The sequence below is a fragment of the Chlorocebus sabaeus genome, chromosome 20 (genome assembly GCF_047675955.1).
Source record: "Chlorocebus sabaeus isolate Y175 chromosome 20, mChlSab1.0.hap1, whole genome shotgun sequence".
Taxonomy (NCBI): Eukaryota; Metazoa; Chordata; class Mammalia; order Primates; family Cercopithecidae; genus Chlorocebus; species Chlorocebus sabaeus.
In genome coordinates, this window is record NC_132923.1 from 43,617,487 (window position 1) to 43,641,491 (window position 24,005).

Consider the following 24,005-nt stretch of genomic DNA (forward strand, 5'->3'; position numbering starts at 1 on the left):
GCCTCCTGGGTTCATGCCATCCTCCTGCCTCAGCCTGTCGCTGGGACTACAGGCACTTGCCACCATTCCTGGCTAATTTTTTTTTGTATTTTTAGTAGAGACAGGGTTTCACTGTGTTAGCCAGAATGGTCTTGATCTCCTGGCCTCATGATCCACCTGCCTCGGCCTCACAAAGTGCTGGGATTACAGGTGTGAGCCACCACGCCTGGCCGAGGTGAAAGAAGTTTTAATGGAAAAATATGAAATGCTTTCTGAATATGCATGTCATTCTTGTGCAAGGGCCATGCTAATCTTCTCTGTATTGTTCCAGTTTTATTAGGCTGGTGCAAATTTGATTGCGGTTTTTGCATTGTTGAAATTTGCTGTTTGATATTGGAATACTTTCTTAAATAAATGTGGTTATGTTATACATCATTTTAATGTACATTTCTTTCTTTTGCTTTCTGGTAATGACTTATTACTTGCTGTTTATTTTATATTTATTTTAGACTATGTAAATGACGTTGGACAAAAAGCAAATTCGCGCAGTTTTCTTATTGGAGTTCAAAATGGGTCGTAAAGCAGGGGAGACAACTTGCAACACCAACAACGCATTTGGCCCAGGAACTGCTAACGAATGAACGTACAGTGCAGCGGTGGCTCGAGAAGTTTTGCAAAGGAGACAAGAGCCTTGAAGATGAGAAGCCCAGTGGCCAGCCATCGGAAGTTGACGACAACCAACTGAGGGCAATCATTGAAGCTGATCCTCTTACAACTGCATGAGAAGTTGACAAAGAACTCAAAGTCAACCATTCTATGGTCGTTCAGCATTTGAAGCAAATTGGAAAGCTGAAAAAGCTCCATAAGTGGGTGTCTCATGAGCTGAGCAAAAATTAAAAAAAAATCGTTGCTTTAAAATATCCTCTTCTTATTCTCCGCAACAACAACAAACCATTTCTAGATCGGATTGTGACGTGCAATGATTTTATACAGTCAGCAATGACCAGCTCATTAGTTGGACCAAGAAGAAGCTCCAAAGCACTTCCAAAGCCAAACTTGCACCAGAAAAAGGTCATGGTCACTGTTTGTGGTCTGCTGCTGATCTGATCCACTACAGCTTTCTGAATCCTGAGGAAACCATTACATCTGAGAAGTATGCTCAGCAAATCCATGAGATGCACCAAAAACTGCAACACCTGCAGCATTTGTCAACAGAAAGGGCCCAACTCTTCTCCATGACAACCTCGCTTCGTGCGACTTCACGCGGCACAACCAATGCTTCAAAAGTTGAACAAATTGGGCTATGAAGTTTTACCTCACCTGCCATAGTCACCTGATATCTTGCCAACTGACTGCCACTTCTTCAAGCATCTCGACAACTTTTTTCAGGGAAGATGCTTCCACAATCAGCAGGATGCAGAAAATGCTTTCCAAGAGTTCGTGGAATCCCGAAGCACGGATTTCTATGCTACAGGAATAAACAAACTTATTTCTCATTGGCAAAATTATGTTGATTGTAATGATTCCTATTTTGATGAATAAAGATGTGTTTGAGCTGAGTTATAATGATTTAAAATTCATGGTCTGAAGCCGCAATTACTTTTGCACCACCCTAATGGTATGTGTGCTGCTAAAGCGAACACTTATGTACAAATGTTGGTGTGGATATACCCTTTTTCAATTCTCTTGGTTATATACCCAGAAGTAGAATTGCTTGGTCATAAAGTTGTTCAATCTTAAGGACCAAGGCTCCAGGGAAGCTTTTAAGATTTTTTTAAACAGCAGGTTTAAATTCACAGCAAAATTTAGACGGTACAGAGCTTTCCCATGTACCCCTGCCCCCACCTGTATGTAGTCTACCCCATTATCAACACAAGGAAGCTTCTGAATTGTCCATACCACAGGGTGAATTGCTTCAAGTAGCCAATCAGATTACTTTGGGCTATCACCTTGAGGAAGAATTTTATTTAGGAAGCAGGGGAGCGGGAGGGCAATTTTAGAACTTAGGGCAATGTGGAGGAAGACATTTATATTAGGATTCATATTATGAAAGAAATTGAGCACAATTAGATTAGGCAAAGGGGGAGGTTTTTTTTGGCAGCCTTTCATAATTGCAGAGGGAATATAATTGGAATTCCAGGATATCTGGAACCAGGAGCTCCAATACCACTAACTCTTCCTTATCTCTCAGCTTCTGTCTGCATAAGGCTTCATTCTCTCAGCACAGCTTCCTTCATAGCAAGGAACAGGACTGTCAACAGTTCCCCTGCCTTGGTACTCACAGTGTTGTTCCTAGACAGAGACTGAATTTCTTTCCTTAAGCTCCAAGTGAAAAAATTCTGGGGATGGATGCTGATTAACTTGGCTTGTGGTTTGACCTAGCTTTGACCAGGCTGTGGAATGCTCTGTGGTCAGTGCACAAAGTATTCTGACTGGCCTAATTTTAGTCATGTTCCCACCCAAAGACTCATGAATGTGGCCAAAGGGCAGGATTTGTAATAATGTGGCGCTCCTTTTGAACCACATGTTTGTAATGGGGAGAAGAACGTGCGTCAGAAGAAAAGCGGTTCCATTACCCAAAGAAGGGAGGAGTTCTGGGCTGGCACACACCAGGTGTCCACCAGAAATGCCTGGGTGGGTTGGCATGACCCTGGGAAGCGTGAGTGCCCTGGGGGCCCAGAGGGGCAAAAGGCTCAGAGAGAGGTGTTTTGTTTGTTTGTTTGTTGTTTTTGAAATGGAGTCTCGCTCTGTCACTCAAGCTGGAGTGCAGTGGTGCGATCTCAGCTCACTGCAACCTCCGTATCCCAGGTTCAAGTGTCTCCTTCCTCAGCCTCCTGAGTAGCTGGGACCACAGGCATGTGCCACCACGCTCAGATAATTTTTGTATTTTTAGTAGAGATGGTGTTTCACCATGTTGGCCAGGCTGGTGTCAAACTCCTGACCTCAGGTGATCCACCCAACTTGACCTCCCAAAGTGCTGGGATTACAGGCATGAGCCACCGTGACCGGCTGAGAGAGGTTTAAGTGTAGCAAAGACAAACTCCTGGCACATTTTTTAAGGGCCCCAGAAGTCCTAATAGCCCTGCATAGTCCCCCAAATCACCCCTGGTTATAGCTTCTGATAATCTAACAAACCACATACTGACTGAGGCCTCTTACCTTCTGCTACTCAGGTAGCTGGTGAAGGAAATGCACCCATTTCTGACCATTAGCATTTCTTCCTCAAGAGATTAGGCTGTAATGTGAACCACAGGGCCCTAGTGTGGCATTTCATGTCAAATATCACATTGCACCAATTTGCTCTGCTCTCCTGACATTTTCTGGCTTGCTCCCACACTGTATTTACAGCGTTTATTGTATTCACTTTGAAAATCACCTCTTTGGAGACCTCCCCCACCCACTTAGGCACCCTCACCTCTATTCTCATATTTGATTCCTTTTTTTTTTTTTTTTGAGATGGAGTCTTGCTCTGCCACCCAGACAGAAGTACAATGGTGCGATCTCGTCTCACTGCAACCTCCGCCTCCTGGGTTCAAGTGATTCTCCTGCCTCAGCCTCCTGAGTAGCTGGTATTACAGGCATGCGCCACCACACCTGGCTAATTTTTGTATTTTTAGTAGAGACAGGGTTTCACCATGTTGGTCAGGCTGGTCTCGAACTCCTGACCTCGTGATCCGCCCACCTCGGCCTCCCAAAGTGCCAGGATTACAGGCTCGAGCCACCACACCCGGTCTGATTCCATTTTTAACACATTGATCATTACCTGATATCTATGGGTTTCTCAATATTTTCCTCAACCCCGCTGACAGAGCAGTGGTCTTCATACTTATTCAGGATAAGATATTGGGAAATCGTGATGCTCTTTGTGACATAATAATGTATTGAATTTTATCTTACGGGATGGGAACAATTTCCTTCCAGAAAAATGGTTGTATGCATGTACTTTTTGGTGAGCTCTCAGCTTAGCCTAAACTATAATTCAGATGTCCATCTGGGCATACAGATCCTACAACCACCCCACCGTGATCCCAGACTGGCATTGGGCAAGTAGCGAAATATCCCTTTTATTTGCATATGTATATAAAAGTATAGCAAATGGAATAGAATGATACTTTTCAAGTTTAAAATAATAAATTCACTGGGGGCTAGGCACGGTGGCTCACGCCTATAATCCCAGCACTTTGGGAGGCCAAGGTAGGTGGATCACTTGAGGTCTGGAGCCTGAGACCAGCTTGGCTGACATGGTAAAGCCCCGTCTCTACTGAAAATACAAAGATTAGCCAGGCATGGTGGTGCATGCCTGTAGGCCCATTTACTTGGGAGGACGAGGCAGAGAATCACTTGAACCTGGGAGGCGGAGGTTGCAGTGAGCTGAGATTGTGCCACTGCACTCCAGCCTGAGCACCAGAGTAAGACTCAATCTCAATAAATAAATTCACTGGCCATGATTGTGCACATCTGTAGTCCCAGCTACTTGGGAGGCTGAGGTAGGAGGATCACTTGAGCCCAGGAGATGGAGGCTGCAGTGAGCCATGATTGTGCCTCTGCACTCCAGCCTGGGTAAGAGAGCAAGACCCTGTATCAAAACAAAAACAAATTAAAATAATGATTACTTCTGGCAACCAAGAGGGATAACATTCAAAAGAGACTTTAGCATTAACTTAATGTTCCAATATTTTTTAAAGAAGTATATATGTGTGTGCACATATATGTATATACACAGGCAGAGAGAGAGAGACAGAGACAAAAAGATGCAGAGAGACAGTGAGACAGAGAGCAATGTTTTTAAAAATAGTAGGAACATCAAAAAGGACTTGGAAGCAAATATGCCAAAATACTAACGGGAGTTAATTTTGAGTGGTAGGAATATAGCAGATTATTTTTTTCTTTATTCTCTTACTTATTTTCTTAACTATTCCTCACTAAATAAAATGATATAAAAATAAAATTAATCACAAAAATAGAAATGCATCACTGCTAAGAAGGCTTTTACTGTATTAAACTGATTGAATAGCTTAACTTTTTTTCTCCGCAATACCAAACTCATATTCTTGCACTTTCAGTTCGTAGGTCTAGAATTTCTCTCTCTTTCTCTCTCTCTCTCTTTTTAAACATTTTATTTTTAATACAGTGCTGATGTTCTAAAATTCTCTGGAGAGGAAAGATGTGAGCATGACCTTGTGGCTTCTCTTGACATTCCAGAGCCATTTTAGATTCAGAACTGATTACATATTATCTCTAACCAGCAGAGTGATTCAGCTCTTTGAACAATTAGAATTTTAATGTCTCTTTCTATTAATAGCTTGCATTTTTAATATGCTTTGTTGAGTAGATTAGTCTTAGCATCCGCAAAATCTGTATTAAAACTTGTTTGATCACAAAGTCTTTGATGGATCCAGTAGGTGCTCTGCACCCCCTTTCAGTGCTTAGAATTTTAGTAATCAAATGGCTGATGTTGACAGCTGTGGAACTGTTCAGGGCAGGGATTTCTGTCTGCTTTGTTCATTGCCATAAGCTTCCCCAGTTCCAAGCACAATAGGTAGGTAGCATGGAAAGTGCTCAATAAATGTTGAATAAATACATGAATTTGAAGCATTTAGGAACTCCTTACTTATGTATTGCTTAATTTAAGAGTTTGTCTACTTTCTCTATGGGTGACAGTCTCTAAGAACATGCATAATAAAGAACGAGGGTTTCAATGATGTCTTCTCCAATGGAAGAAAAGAAAAGCCCCAGGGTATGAAAGCCCAGACTGATCAGACTTGGGTCACATGCCCACTGGGGGAGTGGGAGGAAGTATGAAGATTGGAGTGCGACTCACTTATGTCAGGAATCCAAAACTGTCAAACTCACAGAAGCATAGAACAGAATAGTACTTCCCAGGAGCTGGGTAAAGGGGAAATGGAAATGGTGAGGTGTCAGCCAAAGGGTGCAAAAAGTTTCAGTTATGCAAGATAAATAAGTCCTAGATAACTACTGTACTACATAGTATATATAGTTAACAGTACTGTAGAATATGCTTAAAAATTTGCTAAGAGGGTAGATCTTAGGCTAAACATTCTTATTACACACACACACACACACACACACACACAAAAGAGAGAGTGAGGAGGAATCTTAGGGGTGATGGTGATGTTTATGGCATCATCTATAGTGACTGTTAAACAGGTGTATACTTATCTTCAGACTCTTCAAGATGTATACATTAACTATGTACAGCGTTTTATATGTAAATTATACCTCAATTTTTAAAAAATGAATTGGCATAGGAGAGGATCAGTTGAAGAAGGGGAGTACAGTTAACAAGAGAATAGGACATAGGGCGTTGGAGAAGTAAATGTACAAGGTATCCATGAGCACATCATAAACTATTCAACCACATTAGAAATTTCAGAGACAAAACTTAAAAAGAGAAACAGGAGGAAGATGGTAGGTATGATGGTGAGGGGCAGAAGTTGGAGGAACAGAAGAGGCCAGAATGTGTGAGGTCTAGCACCCTGGGATGAGGACTGAGAGGGAGTCAAGCAGCAGATTAGCAGGCACAGCAGGTGCAGCAGGCCAGGGCGCAGGGCTAGGGTTTTACTCTGTGCGTGGAAAGCCCTCAGAGGGTCTTGAGCCAGGAGGTAACATGATCCATTTCTGTTTTTATTTGTATTTATTTATTTTTTTAAATTTAGGGCTGGACACTGTGGCTCACACCTGTAATCCCAGCACTTTGGAAGGCCAAGGTGAGTGGATCATGAGGTCAAGAGATCAAGACCATCCTGGCCAACATGGTGAAACCCTGTCTCTACTCAAACTATAAAAATTAGCTGGGCTTGTTAGCATGTACCTGTTGTCCCAGCTACTCAGGAGGCTCAGGCAGGAGAATCGCTTGAATCCAGGAGGTGGAAGTTGCAGTGAGCCAATATCACGCCACTGCACTCTAGGCTGGGCGACAGGGAGAGATTCCATCTGAAAAATAAAATTAAAATTGTATGTATGTATTTATTTATTAGAGATGGGGTCTCACTCAGGCTGGAGCGCAGTGTCACAATCATAGCTCATTGCAATCTCAAACTCTTGGGCTCAAGCGACCCTCCTGCCTCAGCCTCCTGAGTAGCTGGGACTATAGGTGCCCGCCACCATGCCTGGCTAATTTTTTTAGATATTTATTTTGTAGGGATGGGGTTTTGCTATGTTGCCCAGGCTGGTGTCGAGCTCCCAGCCTCAAGCTATCCTCCTGTCTCGGCCTCCCAAAGTGCTGAGATTACAGGCATGAGCCACCAGACCCAGCTTATTTACGTTTTTAAAAGCTCATTCTGGCGCCATGTGGAAAACTGAACATGGGGAGGTAGCAAGAGTGGAAGCCTGGAAACTGGTTAGGAGGGTCTTTCAGCCATCCAGGCAAGCAGTAGAGAGACATACTAGACTTGTCAGGCATTAAGTGACAATTCACATAGCTAATTGTGACTGGGATATATGTTACAAAAGGGATGAATAGGGCAACTTGGTCTTGTCTAGGGGATGGGGGGGAGTTGGCTAAGGTTTCTCTGAGCAAATGACATTTAAGCTGGGACCTAAAGGATGAGTGAAAGGGAGATGAGAAGAAAATTTCTAGCACAAGGGATACTGGTGAGAAGTTTTGAGGCCAGGGAAAGCCCAGCTCACTCCAGAAACTAAAAGGAGACCAGTGTGCATGGAGCAAAGAGCAAGAGGAGCAGTTGTGTGAGATGAGGCAGCAGGAGGCAGATCTTCCAGAGTCTTACAAGCCTTAAAAGCCTGGTCAGACTGTTGGGCTTTAGCCTAAGTGCAGTAGGAAGCCATGGAGGGATTTTAAGCCTAAAAGGAACATCACTTGTTCCCTAACTTAACATTTATTTATGGAGCAATGTTTACATGACAAGACGAGATTCACAGTATAGAAAGAGCACTTTGCAACATGGGATCTTTTTAAGAGGAGGCACAGAGCCGAGTGGGCAGGCTTCTAAAGCAGATATTGGGAGACTGTAGTGCTTTGGGTCACAGAGGTGGGAATGGGAATAGAGGAAGGTGGGGGACATGGTGATTGGCAGGCTGGTGGAGCAGGGGTGAGGGCAAGGCTCTGAGATTGGGCACTGCACAATAAGTACTGGCAGATGGGGTTCAGCAATGGGCTGGGACTGACTACATAAGAAGCATGTAGTCAGTCCCTGGCTTCTTATCCCATGAGTATCTTAGAATATCCTTAGAGGACTGTGATAAGACTTGAAGAATTATAAGACTAGCAGGAATTGGATGACACACTTAACTTACAATCATTCTAAGTGGGTTTATTTACAAAGGGTTGCTTATAGAGACGTGGGCAGGATATAGGGGAACCACAAAGGATAACCCTTGGCCCCAGTGATGAGGGAGGGAACAGTCACCAGATGCCAGAAGGAGGTAGTCACATGGAGAAGGTCACCTGGAGAAAAGCTGTAATCTTTGGTCAAGGGACTCACAGGGAAGAAGCCAAGGAGTAAAAATTCTTCCTGACTCATTGTCCTCCCTTTCATCAGTCCAATGCTCCAAATCCCCATTGGTCAACCCCAACCGGAAGCCACAGGACTTGGAAGGTACGGTGTGGAGTGTTCAGACCAACCTCCAGGTGGAAGTGTGGAACAAAGAATGGAAAATGGAGCTGAAGTGGCAAACAGAAGTCAACCAAACTCTGTCAAACTCTACCAGACATAGTCAACCAAATTTACAATTCGAAGTCTCACTTCTTGGCCTACATTGGGGTAGAATTTTATTTATTTACATTTTTTTAAATAATACAGACGGGAGTCCCACTATGTTGCCAAGGCTAGTCTCGAACTCCTGGGCTCAAGCAGTCCTCCCACCTTGGTCTCCCAAAATGCTGGGATTACGAGATGAGTCACCTCGCCCAGTCAAGGGTGGGATTTTAATAATCCTAATTGGGAAACAAAAATGGAAGAAGGAAAATGTGTGAAGTTTTTCCTCAACTGTCGGAGGAAGCCCCTTCATACATCTCCCCTTTAAAAAAAATTTAAGGAGTTGACAAATAAAAGTTATATATACTTATGTTGTACCATGTAATGTTTCAATATATGTATACATTGTGAAATGGTTACATCAAGCTGATTAACATATCTAACACCTCATCTATTTATGGTCTTTCTTTGTGAGACCTTCACCCATGCTTATCTGTTACTCAGGATATTTAGTTGTAAATTCCAGTGAAAATAACTTTTTGGTATCTGTAGCTTTTGCCAATCTTTCAGCAAAATCTTCTAAAATACTTTTTGAGAAATGCAGATTTCACAGTGAAGTTCAAAGGAATTCAGTTTGCATCCTACACAAATGCGGATTGTTTTCCGCAAAGACAACCTAGGCAACTCTCTGGAGCTTAAGCATATCAGGACTGGGCCATCCTGGCCAAATAACAAAATTATTTCTGCTGTATCATGAATTTGAGTCACCAAGCTTTCTGCCAGTTATTTTCCCCCACTAACCAAGTTACAGCAAATTTGTTTTTCTAAGCACATTGTCTTTTTTAAATCCATGACAAATCATATGGAAAAAATGTCATTCTTGCTTAAAATCCAGCTGGTCAGGACATTTTCCATCTATGACTCAATAAAACAGGTTAGTCAGGTATCTTATTTCTTTGCTCTCTAAAATGGTATAATCCTGGAACAGGCTTTTAATATTTTTCTTAATAGCTCTGGTTTCCACTGAAGTTAACAATGATTACTTGTGGTCTGACAGTTCTCTTGGCACTACACCAAAAACAGAAGCGAGAAAGCACATTCTCAGCCAGAGAGGCTTAACAGCTAAGCCAGACATTCAGCCAGGAATCCAAATTTCCTTCTCTTCTATACCTCCTCCCTTCCTTGAGCAAAAATGTCATCTGGCAGGTTTTCTGGTTTCCTAACTCCAGAAAGCTATTTGAGCCCAGCAATTCCCAAAAATGTCACAGTATTTTTAAGTGCATATAAATGTCGATCCGTTTTCTTAAATAGAATACTTGCCTGCAAGTTAAATCAAGTACTTTCTTCTCTACTTAGATAAAGGTTTTTTATCAAATATTGTCTTGGGCCAAACTGCAGCCTGAGATTAATTATGTAGGCAGGTCAACAGCAGGTTGTGAGGTGGATACAAACAAAGTGGAATGCTATCCCTTCTCCCCTTTCCTCTTCCTCCTGCAGTCTGTCTGTGCCCTCCTAGGATAGTCCTCCCCTTGAGAAAGGGGAAACAACATTGAGAGGGTGAGGCAGGGAGGCTGCATGAAGAGCTTGGGAAAGCTTGGTTTCTGAACACTTTAACTATCGAAGTTTAAGAGCAACAAAGAAGTTACAGTAAAAAGCCTTACAAGCAAAAGGCAACTTAATTTAGTCTTTTAGCTTTAAAAATTAAAAGTAGGGAACACAAAATTCTACTAAACCAAAGTAAAAATTAATTCAAAAAATCCAATTGTAAGTTATAATCATTTAAGGGCAAGAGAGATGATGAAGAATGAAGGAAAATGAAGAGGGAGAAATAGAAAAGTGACCTTGATGATTGTGAAATTCCTGTGGAATTCCTGAGAAGCGCAGGTCTAATGTATTAATATTAGTACTATATATGAACACCATTAATATATTAATCCCATTTAAAAAAATACAACCCTTTAAGAAACATGGGTACCACTAGAACTTATTTTTCTAGAAGAGGAAATTGCTACCCAGAACTTAGAAACCTCAGCATTTGTAAATCTCTCTATCTTTATTATTTTAAACTAGAGAAACTCTTACTTCCGGGTATGAAAGTGGAGAATGTCATATCATATGTGTAGAGAATTGGGTCAAGTTGAAATGGATCAGCCCCATTTCAAGATTCTTTGGAATATTGCCACATGAGGTGGAAATAAGTGGGGTTTTCATTTTTTTATAATTTTCACTAATGGTATTACTCCATGGGGCTGAAGAAATTAACAAAGTTCCCCTGTCCCTCCTTTACACGAATTTAATTCAAAAAGTTGAGGAAGGGCCAGGTACTGTGGCTCATGCCTGTAATCTCAGCACTTTGGGAAGCCCAGACAGGAGGATCACTTGAGGCCAGGAGTTCAACACCAGGCTAGGCAACATAGCAAGACCTCATCTCTACAACAACAACAAAAAAATAAAAATAAAAATAAAAATCGCCAAGAGTGGTGGTTCACACTGTGGTCCTAGCTACTCAGGAGGCCGAGATGGGAAGATGACTTGAGCCCAGGAGTTGAAGGCTGCAGTGAGCTATGATGGCACCACTGCACTCTAGCCTGGGTGACAGAACAAAATTCTCTTTAAAAAGAAAAGTTGAGAAGAACCTACAAATATCTTCCATTTCTTTCATGAAATCTGAATATCCACAGGCCTCTAGCCTGTAAGTACAAATGAGCATTTTTATACACATTTTGTGAGGCGATGATCCTCACCTATTCATGACCACCCCACTGCAGTGTTCTCCCTCCCAACTCCACAGCAGTGTTTCTAGAAGTCTCCACAGAGTGTCTATGGGTACTTAGGAATTCCACAAGTTCCCATCCTGCTAGACTTGTTGGGCATCTCCATGTCATTTGGACTTCTGTTTATGGGAGAAGCAAAAGGACTCACCCTCTGGCTCTCAGCTGCCCTTCAGGTGGCCTCACACTGCTTTCTCCTGGCAGTCTAGGCAGCTGTGCGGTGAGATGGCCCGCAGGTTGCCATGGGCTCCTCTGCCCTTGGAAGGCCTGGGAGTCAGGTGAGGGTCAGGGAAGGGTCTGATGACAGGGGTGAGGTCCAGCAAAGGGGAGACCTAGGGGGAAAAGCTTGGGCCTGGCTGTCCTATTAGAGCAGAAAGATAAAGGAGACTTCTGTAGTTTCTATGATTTCTAGCACAGCTCAGTGGAGCAGGAGACCAAAAGAGATTTGAGATCAAATTTTGGACCAAAGCTAGGGCGATTTTGCCTGGCTTCATCCCCTGGCTCTATGGCTCTCCAGGACTTACAGGTGCCATGTATGTAACTGGCCAGTTACATACAACACAGCTCACTTCATATGTCTTGTGTCAGAGATGCCCACACAGACAGGGTTTCGGTACATTTTCTTTTATTTGCTTTAAACTTCCACCAGCAACCTCAGAAAATCTCTCTATGGGCAACTCAATACACTGACATTAACTCCTCCCACCACAAAGCAAATTAGCCAAGATGTTCGAAAATAAGTTTTATTAAAACCAATTTGTGAAAACTAATTCCTGTTCATCTTTAACAGTAAAGTTACAGGTTTCCAAAGTCCATCTAGTTCCTCAAAATCTTTTCCCTGGGTCACTCACAGTACTGGGGGTTCTACGGTCATTCCTGACTATTCATTTGCTTAATTTCTTGCTTTGATAACATAGCTTTTCCAGCTCTCACTTATCTGCCTGACTTCTGACCTGACTCTCATATACCTGGTCAGACCTGGGTCAGACCCCACTCCCATGCCGGGAGATTGGCCTGACTCCTTTAGGCAAATGGAAGATAGACCCAGAGGCAGGGCTATCTCTTCGCAGGCCTGGAGGCTATAGAGTGGAAGGCAAATTCTACAACTGTGGCCAAAATCAAGAGCCAGTCTAAACCAGAGAAGTGTGTCCAAATGGGTCATCAGAATAAAGGGTTCAGTACTGGCCAAGTTGGACAGAGTGAGAGGAAGGAGATCTGGGGTAGCAAGACTGAGTAGGGTAGCAGGATGAATTTTACAGAAACTGATATCTGGGAGATGTTCATACACTTCTTTGGAAGATGTTGCACAGACAGGCCACACCCATTTAAAGGCAGCAGGATGGGATGGACAGACAGTTCTCTGACTATGTCCTGACAGGACCTCATTCTCTGCCCACACGCTCCTCCCTAGCCTGTTACAAACGCCACCTCCCACCCCCCAGAGCTCACCCAGTTTCTGCCATGACCTGTGAAATCTCTCTCCTTAATTTCTATTGATCTTGTTTAGAATTTATAATTCCTTCCTTTGCATTGTCCTCTAATTTTTATGGGCACCTGGATAAAACATTTACTGATGACTTCTTGCCCAACTGAGATAAGGAACCCTTGTCTTTTTCTGAGCGCTGTATCTAGTAGAATAGCCCAGACCTTGAAGTTAGGCAGGTCTGTGTTTGGATCTCACCCTGCCAACTTGCCAGTTGTGTAGTGGGTTAAGTTACTAACTACTCCAAGCCTCAATTTTCTCATTTGTCAAATATGCACAGTGAGGTTATTGTGAGGATCATGTGAGACTTCATATATAAAACAAATGGCATAATGCCTGGCAGAATATACACTTTGCATTCGCCTTTCTTTTGAACTCGTTTTGTAGGGAAAAAATGAGTGAAGAAGCCCTGGTTTTGTGGGCACCTAAAGTTCTGTTTTATATATCACCAAGAAGAGAAATAGGATCCTCTGGGTTTATGAGAACCTGATAACTAAAGTTCCTGGCAATAGATGAGTCTCATGATGTCTTTTTTTTTTTTTTTTTTTTTTGAGACAGAGTCTCATGCTGTCGCCCAGGCTGGAGTGGAGTGCAGTGGCCGGATCTCAGCTCACTGCAATCTCCACCTCCCGGGTTTGCGCCATTCTCCTGCCTCAGCCTCCCGAGTCGCAGGGACTACAGGCGCCCGCCACTTCGCCCGGCTATTTTTTGTATTTTTTAGTAGAGACGGGGTTTCACTGTGTTAGCCAGGATGGTCTCGATCTCCTGACCTCGTGATCCGCCCGTCTCGGCCTCCCAAAGTGCTGGGATTACAGGCTTGAGCCACCGCGCCCGGCCTCTCATGATGTCTTAATCCCAAAAGTAAGAATCATAAGAAAAGCAGTGGTATCTGCAGTGTCCATGGCACCATTTAACACTATTCAAACATTTCAGTCAAATCTCAGTAGTAACGTGTTTTGCAGTAGCCCTTTTCATTTTTTGCTTGGCAAACTGACATGACCTAATTGTCGGAAAGGGACTTGGATAGAAAAAGGGAAACCCAAAATATTAATCAGTTCCCATGCTTATGAATAGTAAAGAGAATTAAAACTGTCTGATGAAATTAATGTATTAAAAACTTCTTTAATAGAGCAAAAAGAACTCGAAAAAGGAAAATAAGTTTGGCATAATAAGCCTCTAAAAAAGTAATTTTTTTTCAATAAGGGCGATGGCAGAAAAAATACAGATAATTAATCAGAATAAACGTAGTTAAGAAAAACTATTTCGGCCAGGCGCAGTGGCACACACGTGTAATCCCAGAACTTTAGGAGGCCGAGGCGGGCAGATCACTTGAGGTCAGGAGTTTGAGACCAGCCTGGCCAAAGTGGTAAAACCCAGTCTCTGCTAAAAATGCAAAAATTAGCTGGGCATGGTGGCGTGCGCCTGTAATCCCAGCTACTCAGTGGGCAAGGCAAAGAATTGCTTGAACCCGGGAGGTGAATGTTGCAGTGAGCCAAGATCACGCCATTGCTCTCCAGCCTGGGGGACAGAGCGAGACGCCAACTCAAAAACAAGCAAACAAAAACAAACCCAGGAAGTGAAGAAAAACTCAGGCAAAGATTTAGTAATAAATAATAAAAATGATTAAGTGACTGACATTAAAGAAATTAAGTGGCCCTCATAAATGCATCCTGACTCAGGAAAAACACTCAATGATTCAGAAGCAATGGAGATAATACCATGATCTGTAGACAAATCTGCTGGATGATGGGCACCTGGGGAGAGCAGGGAAGTATGTGCTATAAAATAGGCACCTGTGGCTTGTTATTGGCCTTGACAGCCTGGAGTTCTCCAGTTCGCCTATGCAAAGATCTCATTCCAGGCAGAGGATCTAGAAGTCACCAGGCTAAGCTTGCTAATATCCTTGTACTTACCTGGACCCTTCCAGGGTGTCTGAGACTTGCACCTCCTCCCTTCCACAGCAATCCCAAAGCTTTTCCCAACCCCCATCCTTGGGACAGAAGAAATGACTAAGTAAAAAACACAAGACTTTAGCAAGCTCCTGATACAGCAGGGCCAAGAAATTATGCAAAATCTGAGTTTATCTATAATTACCTCAGAGAAGGTCATGGCTTTTGTTTGTCACAGGCTTCCCTTCCACCTGGTCTGATTTCAATCCACAGCATAATACTCTAAGCAGCCAGCCTAACCTCCCAGAATACCACAGGGCTAAGGAAGGAGTCAAAACTGGCACGTTCCAGATGGATGGCAGAAGACACAGGCTTGCTCAATTTGAGCCTGTGCCACTAGGACAGGCGTAAAACCAAATCCTGCGTTTGAGCACCACTCACCGAAGTATTTTGCTTTGCCATGGTACTGGAGATTAAAGGTAGGAAAGATTACGTGGTCACATCAGAAACCATCAGGAAAGTTTACTTTCCTGCCTACGCAGCAGTGGCTTGTTTGCCCAGTAATCTTACTTCTTTATTAAGCAATATTATGGTGGGGCATGGAGGGGGCTGGAGACATTCTAGGAGACAGGAGCACAGCAGCAGACAGTTGGGAAGGGAGAGGCTATACCCACTGCCTCGCCTCTTATGCCTTTCCTCTAAACACATCTTCTCCACACCTCAAACAAAAGTAAGGCCCTCTCTCCTTATGTGACCTCCCGGTCATGTCAACCCATTCTTCAATTTGATCATTCCCTTAGTCACTCAAATGATTATTGAGTGCCTGCTATGCGCTGTCTTATGATAGTTCCCTTCATGAATGCCTATGGCACTTACTCCTCACTGTGCTCGGTTATATCCATCAATCATTCAGTATGCATTTGTGCATAACTGTGACGATTACTGTGCTCATACTATGAGGTCTTCGAAATTGCTCCTGTGAATCTGCTGGGGAAGACATGATATGTCCACTTATCATTGAAGAATAAATGATAAATGCCAAACAAATGATGCAGATAGAAAGTGTTATGGTTCAGGAAGAGGTCACTGTGGACTAATGTGGCCAGTAAAGGAAGACTTTCTGGAGATGCTGTGGTGTGAGTAGTGATCAGATAAATGGAGAAGGGCATACCAAAAACAGTGTAAGAAAAGGCACAAAGACCTGCATTAAAAAGGCATATCAGGAAACTGAGATATGACAAAACTGGTTTAGCTGCTCACCAGCTGAGAGCAACACTAAATGCTACAATGCCAGCCTGAACACAACGTCCTGGTGAAAAGAAGCCAAATCCCCTTTTGCATTCCTTCTTGCTGGGTCTCATGGCTTTTCCATCTTTCTATTCTACAGAGGGCACCCTGAGCCCTGTTTAGAAGCCGAGGTCCTGCTTTTCCACCTCATTCATGTCATCCCATTTCCCGGGAGCTGGGCCCCCATTCCTTCTGGGGACCTAAATTTTGAGTAGATTACCTTGAATAGCATCTCTGCATAGAATAAGACACATGTTAAGACCAGTGAATCCAATAAACATATGAATAGCTTCATTCTCAAACTTCCAACCTCAGGTGATCTGCCCACCTCGGCCTCCCAAAGTGTTGGGATTACAGGTGTGAGCCACTGAGCCCAGCAGCTTTACTTCTTTTACTATAAAATAAGCTCCTTAATCAGAAACAGTGTTTTATGGTATACCATGATGGTGAATGAGGCAGTAAGTAAATCTATAGATAATATTTCTCTCAGATGTATGGCGGGCAAGAAAGGCAGATTATCCAGAATGAATTTCTATTCCAAAGAGAGTAAATTACCAAATTGCTCTTCCTTAGTCAAAGAAGGGGACAATGTAATCAACCTGCCACCAGGTGTCAGTCTTTTCTTGCTGAGTATAGCAGTGAATTGAGGGCTCAAGGTCAGGCTGACATTCAAGCAATGGCAGTAGCCAGATTAGCTTTGCTGAGGGGAAGCCCATATTAAGACCATAAGTAATTGTGCAAGTACAGAAGTGTTTAGGGAAAAAATATGAGAGTCATAAAATGGGTAATCTTGTCCACTGGCTATTCAGAACGTCTCAACCGCAAAGGCTATCTGGAGGTCATTCACAAGAGACACAAATATTCTTACATTCTGGATCATTCCGAGATATTCATTCACATACATTTCCCCTAAATCTCCAGCTACGAATCCCTTGGTGTTCTGTTCTTTCTTCCAAGTTTTTGAACATGTGACCTCACACTTAGCCCCTACCCTTGAAAGTACGTAGATCTGCATCTCAGTCCACCTTTTTCAGCAAATGGACCATGGCGTGTAGTGATCAAAGTTATGTTCAGCAGGAGGATTTACTTTCTTTATTGTCTTTCAGGCCACATCTAAGTTGGACAGCTGTTGTGGTTCAATTTTGACGGGTAACACCACACTATTAAGAGCCATCTGTTATCCAGGCTTGAACCCCTTCTTCCTTTCTCAACTGATCACAGGGAACTTCTCATTAGGATATAGTTGTGGACTGAGTGTGAAAAGCATAGGCATACTGTGAGTGAGGGTCACCTGCTTAACTAATTAGTCTTCAGAAGCTGCTTAAACCTGAGCTTATGTATGCCAATTCCGCTTAATGATGAAATGCTCTGGGCTCACCAAATTTATGGTTTGGTGTCTCAGACAAGTCCCAGTTAAAATGGGCAACTCACTTCATATTAGGTGTCCCGTGGTCAGGTAGAGGTGGCTAGATGCCTTGGAAGACATGTGGGTTCCAGAATTGGTCAATACACTCCATGAAGATTCAGGACCCAGCTACTTCAGTGTGGTTTTTAGGAGTCCAGTGGTGAGAGACTTGCTGAAATAGCCGCTCCAAAGTAAAAGACAGGTTGTGGCATCTTCCACCTTAACCCAAAGAAGAAAGCACAGAGCCTGGAAGTCTCTTTAGGTTCTGATGCAAGATATCCCACACTTAGGAATATTGCACCTGCCCGTATTCTGGTTGACATGGAAGGCTGCCAGCTTGGAGGGGGCTTGGAGCAGAAAGGGCACTCCATCAGGTCCAGACTGTGGTACAAGCAGCCCCCTCCCTTCTGGTCACGTGATCCAGCAGGCCCTATGGTGTTGGAGGTATCAGTGTAGACAAAAGATGCAGTGAGGGGCTTATGGAGAACTCCAGTGAGAGAATCACAATGCTGACCCCTGGGATTCTGGAGAAAGGTCATGCCGCCCGCAGCACAAAATTACATACCCTTTGAAAAACAGTTCTTGTCAAGTTCTTGTCTTGGCAAGTTGCAGAAGGCAAGTTACTCTGGTAGAGGCAGAATGTTTGACTATTGAACGTGAAATGACCCATGCGTTCAAAACTTCTTCCCATTATAATCAGCGTTCTATCTGTAACATCAAGTTAAAAAGTTAGATGGGCCCAGTAGCAATCCATCGGTTGATGAAAATGGTATATCCAGGTACATCCAGGATCAAGTCCAAGTGGGACCAGAGGGTAAAGCCAGCTCTATCAGCAAATAGCTCAGGCCTTCGCATCACCCATTACAGTTCACTAGTTCCTCTGCCATGGCTTACACCAATGGCCTTGTGAAAGGTCTGTTATGATGAGTTAAAGTGGAAGGAAAAGCCCAAGATTCATTTATAGATGGGTCCTCTCATTAAGTGCATACTAAAAATGAGTGGTGACTGCATTATAGCCACATTCAGAGGTGTTCCTTAAAGACAATGGAGAGGAAAAATCTTCCCCAAGGACAGAGCTGGGAATCTGCTTTGGTGGAAGGAAAAATGGCCTACATATAAATTCCTGGGTTGTGGCCAATGGCTTGGCTGTCTGGTTGAAGGCCTGGAATGCAGAGGACTGGAAGACCAGAAACAAAGGAAATCTGGGTAGAGGAAGTGGATGGACATGTGAGAGTAGGCACAAAGTATGAAGACAGTTGTATCACATGTCTACCGGAAAGTATCCACCAGACATTAAACAACCAAGCAGACATAATGGCTCTGCCAATTGATATTAGACTGCATCACTGGCAATCCCAGAGCTGAGATAATGGGCACATAAGTGGGGTGACCATATAGCACAGGTGAGACCACATATGGGCCCAACAGCACGGACTCAGAGCAAAACCAGTCTAGTTACCTCTGAATGTTCAACTTGTTGGCAACAGAGGCCATCACTAAGTCTTCAACATATTATTTCTCAAGGAAAACATCCTGGATATTGGAACTCTCCTATTCCATAAGGGTTAGTGGTTCACTGTCACAAGAATAATGCCTATTCCAGGTATGCGTTTGCCTTTCCTACCCACAGAGCCTCAGCCAGGACTGCTGTCTAGGGGTTTATAGAATGCTTGATTCATAGGCATGGAACCCCACACAGCATAACATCTGGCCAAGTGACCTGCTTTGAAGCAGAGGTACAGGAATGGACCCATGACCATGGGTTCCACTGGTCATATCACATGCCACACCATCCAGATGTCATGAGGCTCAAAGAATGCCAAAATGGCCTTCTAAAGGGGCAACTGAAATACTGACTTTATGGGTGGGTCAGTCTGTCTATATTCATTTATTTATTTGTCAGTGTAACATGATAAAAATACTAGCAGTGATTATTTCTTTTCTAAAATTTATTTTTCTTTTTATAGAGATGAAGTCTCACTGTGTTTCCCAGGCTGGTCTTTTTTTTTTTTTTTTTTGAGACGGAGTCTCGCTCTGAGGCCCAGGCTGGAGTGCAGTGGCCAGATCTCAGCTCACTGCAAGCTCCGCCAACCGGGTTCACGCCATTCTCCTGCCTCAGCCTCCCGAGTAGCTGGGACTACAGGCGCCCGCCACCTCGCCCGGCTAGTTTTTTGTATTTTTTAGTAGAGACGGGGTTTCACCGTGTCAGCCAGGATGGTCTCGATCTCCTGACCTCGTGATCCACCCGTCTCGGCCTCCCAAAGTGCTGGGATTACAGGCTTGAGCCACCGTGCCCGGCCTCCCAGGCTGGTCTTGAACTCCTGGGCTCAAGTGATCTTCCCACTTCGGCACCACGCTCAGCCTCTTTTTATTTTTATTTATTATTTACTTATTTATTTATTTTTTTAATTTTTTTATAGAGATGGGATTTCACTACGTTGCCCAGGCTGGTTTTAAACTCCTAGACTCAATCTATCTTCTTGCCTTGGCCTCTCAAAGAAAAGTGCTGGGATTATAGGTGTGAGCCACTAAGCCTGGCAACAGCGATTATTTCCGTATGGTGATTTTTATTTTCTTCTTTGTGCCTACCTATATTTTCTAAAGTTTCTGAATGCATTAGTGTTAAATTAACAGGGTAAAAATAAAGAAAACTCCTCTTTTCATTACTCTATAAAATAGCCCTCCAATTTTTGAGCTCTGGCATTCTTACCTTTCCTCTTTTGAATTCTCTCAACTCTTTGTGGCTCTCTTATCACCATAAAAAACATCTGGTACTTCTCCGGAAATACAGAACCACTTCCCTGCAACCATTTACCACAGAAATCTGCATTGCTGGGGCATTGGTCCCACATGGTCCCTGGACTCTCTGAACCTGTGAATACTGTTTTGTCAACAGTGTTCTGAGTGCTTTGTACACAATATGGCAAAGAAATTTACCCTTCTGAGTTCTAGAAACCTGCTACTATTTATCTCAAATCCTAGAAACTCCTATTTCATTGTGAACTGTATTATTTATTGCTGCATAACAAATTACCCCAAAATTAGCAGCTTAAAGTAACATTTATCTCACACAGTTTCCAAAAGTCAGAATCCAGGAATACCTTAGCAAGGTGCATCTGCTTCCAAGATGGCTCACTCACATGGCAGCTGACATTACCTGTGATCCTCCTAAGCCATGGAGGCCATCACTTACTCCTTCTCTTAAGCGTGCATGGATAAACTCAGGGGCATGATTAGATCATTGAAGTTTTCTCTTTTTTAATACAGACAAGAGTTTTGCTATGTTGCCCAGGCTGCTCTTAAACTTCTGGCCTAAGCTATCCTCCCACCTTGCCTTCCCAAAGTGCTGGGATTACAGGTGTGAGCCACCATGCCCAGTTATCCTTGAGTTTTGTTTTGTTTTTGAGACAGGGTCTCACTCTGTCACCCAGCCTGGAGTGAGTGCAGTTGCAGGAACACAGCTCACTATAACCTCAAAGGATCCTCGCACCTCAGACTTCTGAGCAGCTGGGACTACAGCTGCACACCACCTCACTCTGTTAATTTTTAAATTTTTTGTAGAGACAGGGTCTCACCATGTTACCCAGGCTGGTCTCCAACTCCTGAGCTCAAGTGATCCTGCTGCCTCACTCTCCCAAACTGTTGGGATTACAGGTGTGAGTCACGGCATCTAGTGAGTTTTTTGTTTTTTGTTTTTAATATTTTCTTCCCTTAGATTGCCAATCATGCTGTTATTGCTAAAAATGCTAGAAGTATTTCTTTTTAGAAAATGTGCTGAGCTGTAAGCTTACAAAGTACAAAATACTATATAATTCGAATGTTTTGTCCTCTCCAAAATTCATAAAACTTAATCCCCAATGCAACAATATTAGGAGGTGTGGCCTATAAAAGGTGATTGAATCATGACAGCTTCACCCTCATGAATAAGATTAGGTGCCCTTATAAAGGGCTTGATGGAGAGAGTTTACCACTTTTTGCCCCTTCTATCCCTTCCTCTATGTGAGGACACAGCGTTTCTCCCCTCCAGAGGATGCTGCAACAAATCACCATCTTGGAAGGGAACACCAGGCCCTCACCAGACACCGAACCTACTGGCATCTCGATCTTGGACTTCCTAGTCTCCAGGCTGTGAGAAATAAATTTCTGTTGTTTATAAGTTACCTAGTCTCAGGTGTTTTGTTATAGCAACAATAATGGATTAAGACACAAAGAAAAGTCAGAGAATATAAAAAGGTTAAGTGTTTCACTCAGAAAGAACTACCAATTTGTTTCTAATTTTGTTCAAATGAACAAATGAAAACCAGGCCAGATACAGGGGCTCATGCCAGAAATCCTAGCACTCTGAGGCCAAGACAGGAGAATCAATTGAGCCCAGGAGTTCAAAATCGTAGTGAGCAATAATCGTATCACTGCACTCCAGCCCAGGCAACACAGCAAGACCCTGTCTCTAGCAGATTTGGAATCTGTAGGCCTAACAAATATGAAAAGAAAGATCTGGGCTCAGTGATCAATAATAGTTTGATGAAGACATGATTATGAACTTAATCTTCATTTCCAGACACGATGGGATTTGGGAACTAGATTTACTCTCCTGCCAGTCACAACAAGAAAAAGAAAAAACTTTAGAAACTTAACAAACTACTTTAAGAACTAGGCACAATGGTGTGCCCCTGTAGTCCCAGCTACTCAAGAGGCTGAGGCAGGAAGATTGCTTGAGCCCAGGAGTTCAAGGCCAGCCTGGGCAACATAGTGAGTCTCTTGTCTCTAAAAAAAAAAAAAAAAAAAAATTAAGAAACTAGAAAAAGAAGAGCAAATTCAACTAAGAGTGAGCAGAAGAACAGAAATAATAAATATGAGATACAAATAAATAAAAAAGAAAAGGCAAAAACAATAGGAAAAAATTAATGAAACTGAAAGCTGGTTCTTTGAGAAGATCAGGAAAAAAGAAAGAATATATGAATTATCAATATCAAGAACGTGAGTGGTAACATCACTAAAGATTCTATAGTTATTAAAATAATAATATGGAAATACTATAAGTAACTTTTTACAGATCAATTCAACAGCATAGATGAAATGGATAAATTTTTTGAATGACAGAAACTATTAAAATTCACTCAAGAAGAAATAAGTAACCTGAATAGCCTTATATCTATTCAAGAATTGAATTTGTTTAAAAAAGTCTTCCCACAAAGAAAAGTCGAAGTTGCTTCACTGGTAAATTCTAAATAATATAGAAGGAAGAAACAATACCAATTCTACAGAAATTTTACCAGAAAATTGAAAAGTAGGGAATTTTCCCCCAAATAATTCTATAAGGCCAGTATTATCCTGATACCAAAAACCAGACAAAGGCAGTATAAGAAAAGAAAACTATAGACAAGTATCCCTCATAAATATAGTTGCAAAAATTCTAAAAATATTTTTAGCAAGTTAAATTCAATAATATATAAAAAAGACAACATAATAGTCAAATACAGTTTAACCCAGGAATGCAAAATTGGTTTAACATTTGAAAATCAATGTAATTTATCATATTAACAAGCTGAAAAAGAAAAAATATATGATCATCTCAACAGATGCAGGAAAAGCATTCAACAAAATCCAGCATCCATTGATGATAAATCTTCTCTACAGAGAAAGATTAGACGGGAACTTCCTCAACTTGATAATAGCCTTTATGAAAAACCTACAGCTAACATCATACTTAATGGTAAAAGACTAAGTACTTTCTACCTAAGATTGATAATAATTCTCATCATCTCTGCTTAACATCATACTAGAGGTTCTAGGCAGTATAATTGAAAAAGGAGATACAGATTAGAAAGGAGGAAGTAAAAATATCTTTATTTACAAATAAAATAATTATCTATGTAGAAAGTCTAACAGGATCTCCCAAAATCTACTAGAACTAATAAACAAAAAATAGATACAGGCCAGGCATGGTGACTCAACCCTATAATCCCAATACTGTGGGAGGCTGAGGCGGGAGGACTGCTTGAGCCCAAGAGTTCTAGACCAGCTTGAACAATGTAGCAAGACCCCGTCTCTGCAAAAATTGAAAAAAACAAAAAAAATTAGCCAGGTACAGTGGTTCATGCCTGCAGTCCCAGCTACTTGGGAAATGAGGTGGGAAGATTGCTTGAGCCCAGGAGTTCAAGGTTACACTGAGCTATGATTGCATCACTGTACTCCAGCCTGCATGACAGAGCAAGACCCCGTCTCAAAAAAAACTACTAGAACTAATAAATGACTTTAGCAAGGTCTCAAGATACAAGATTAACATTCAAAAATCTATTGTGTTGTTATACAATTGTAACAAAGAATTATAAATTGAAATTTTGAAATATAATTTATAACAGTGTCACAAATATAATACTCCAGCTCTTTCTTGATTCATAAAAAAATTTTAATTAAAAAAAGTTAAATACATAGAGATAAATCTGACATAAGATGTCAAAGGCCTACACTGAACACTATAAAACATTGTTGAAAGAAGTGAAAGAATAACTTAAT

The 24,005-nt window shown here is 42.2% G+C and overlaps 1 pseudogene; it reads right to left on the reverse strand.

The window, feature by feature from the left end:
• Positions 1 to 233: 233 nt before the first annotated feature.
• Positions 234 to 331, reverse strand: LOC119626283 (U6 spliceosomal RNA; annotated as a pseudogene).
• Positions 332 to 24,005: the final 23,674 nt, after the last annotated feature.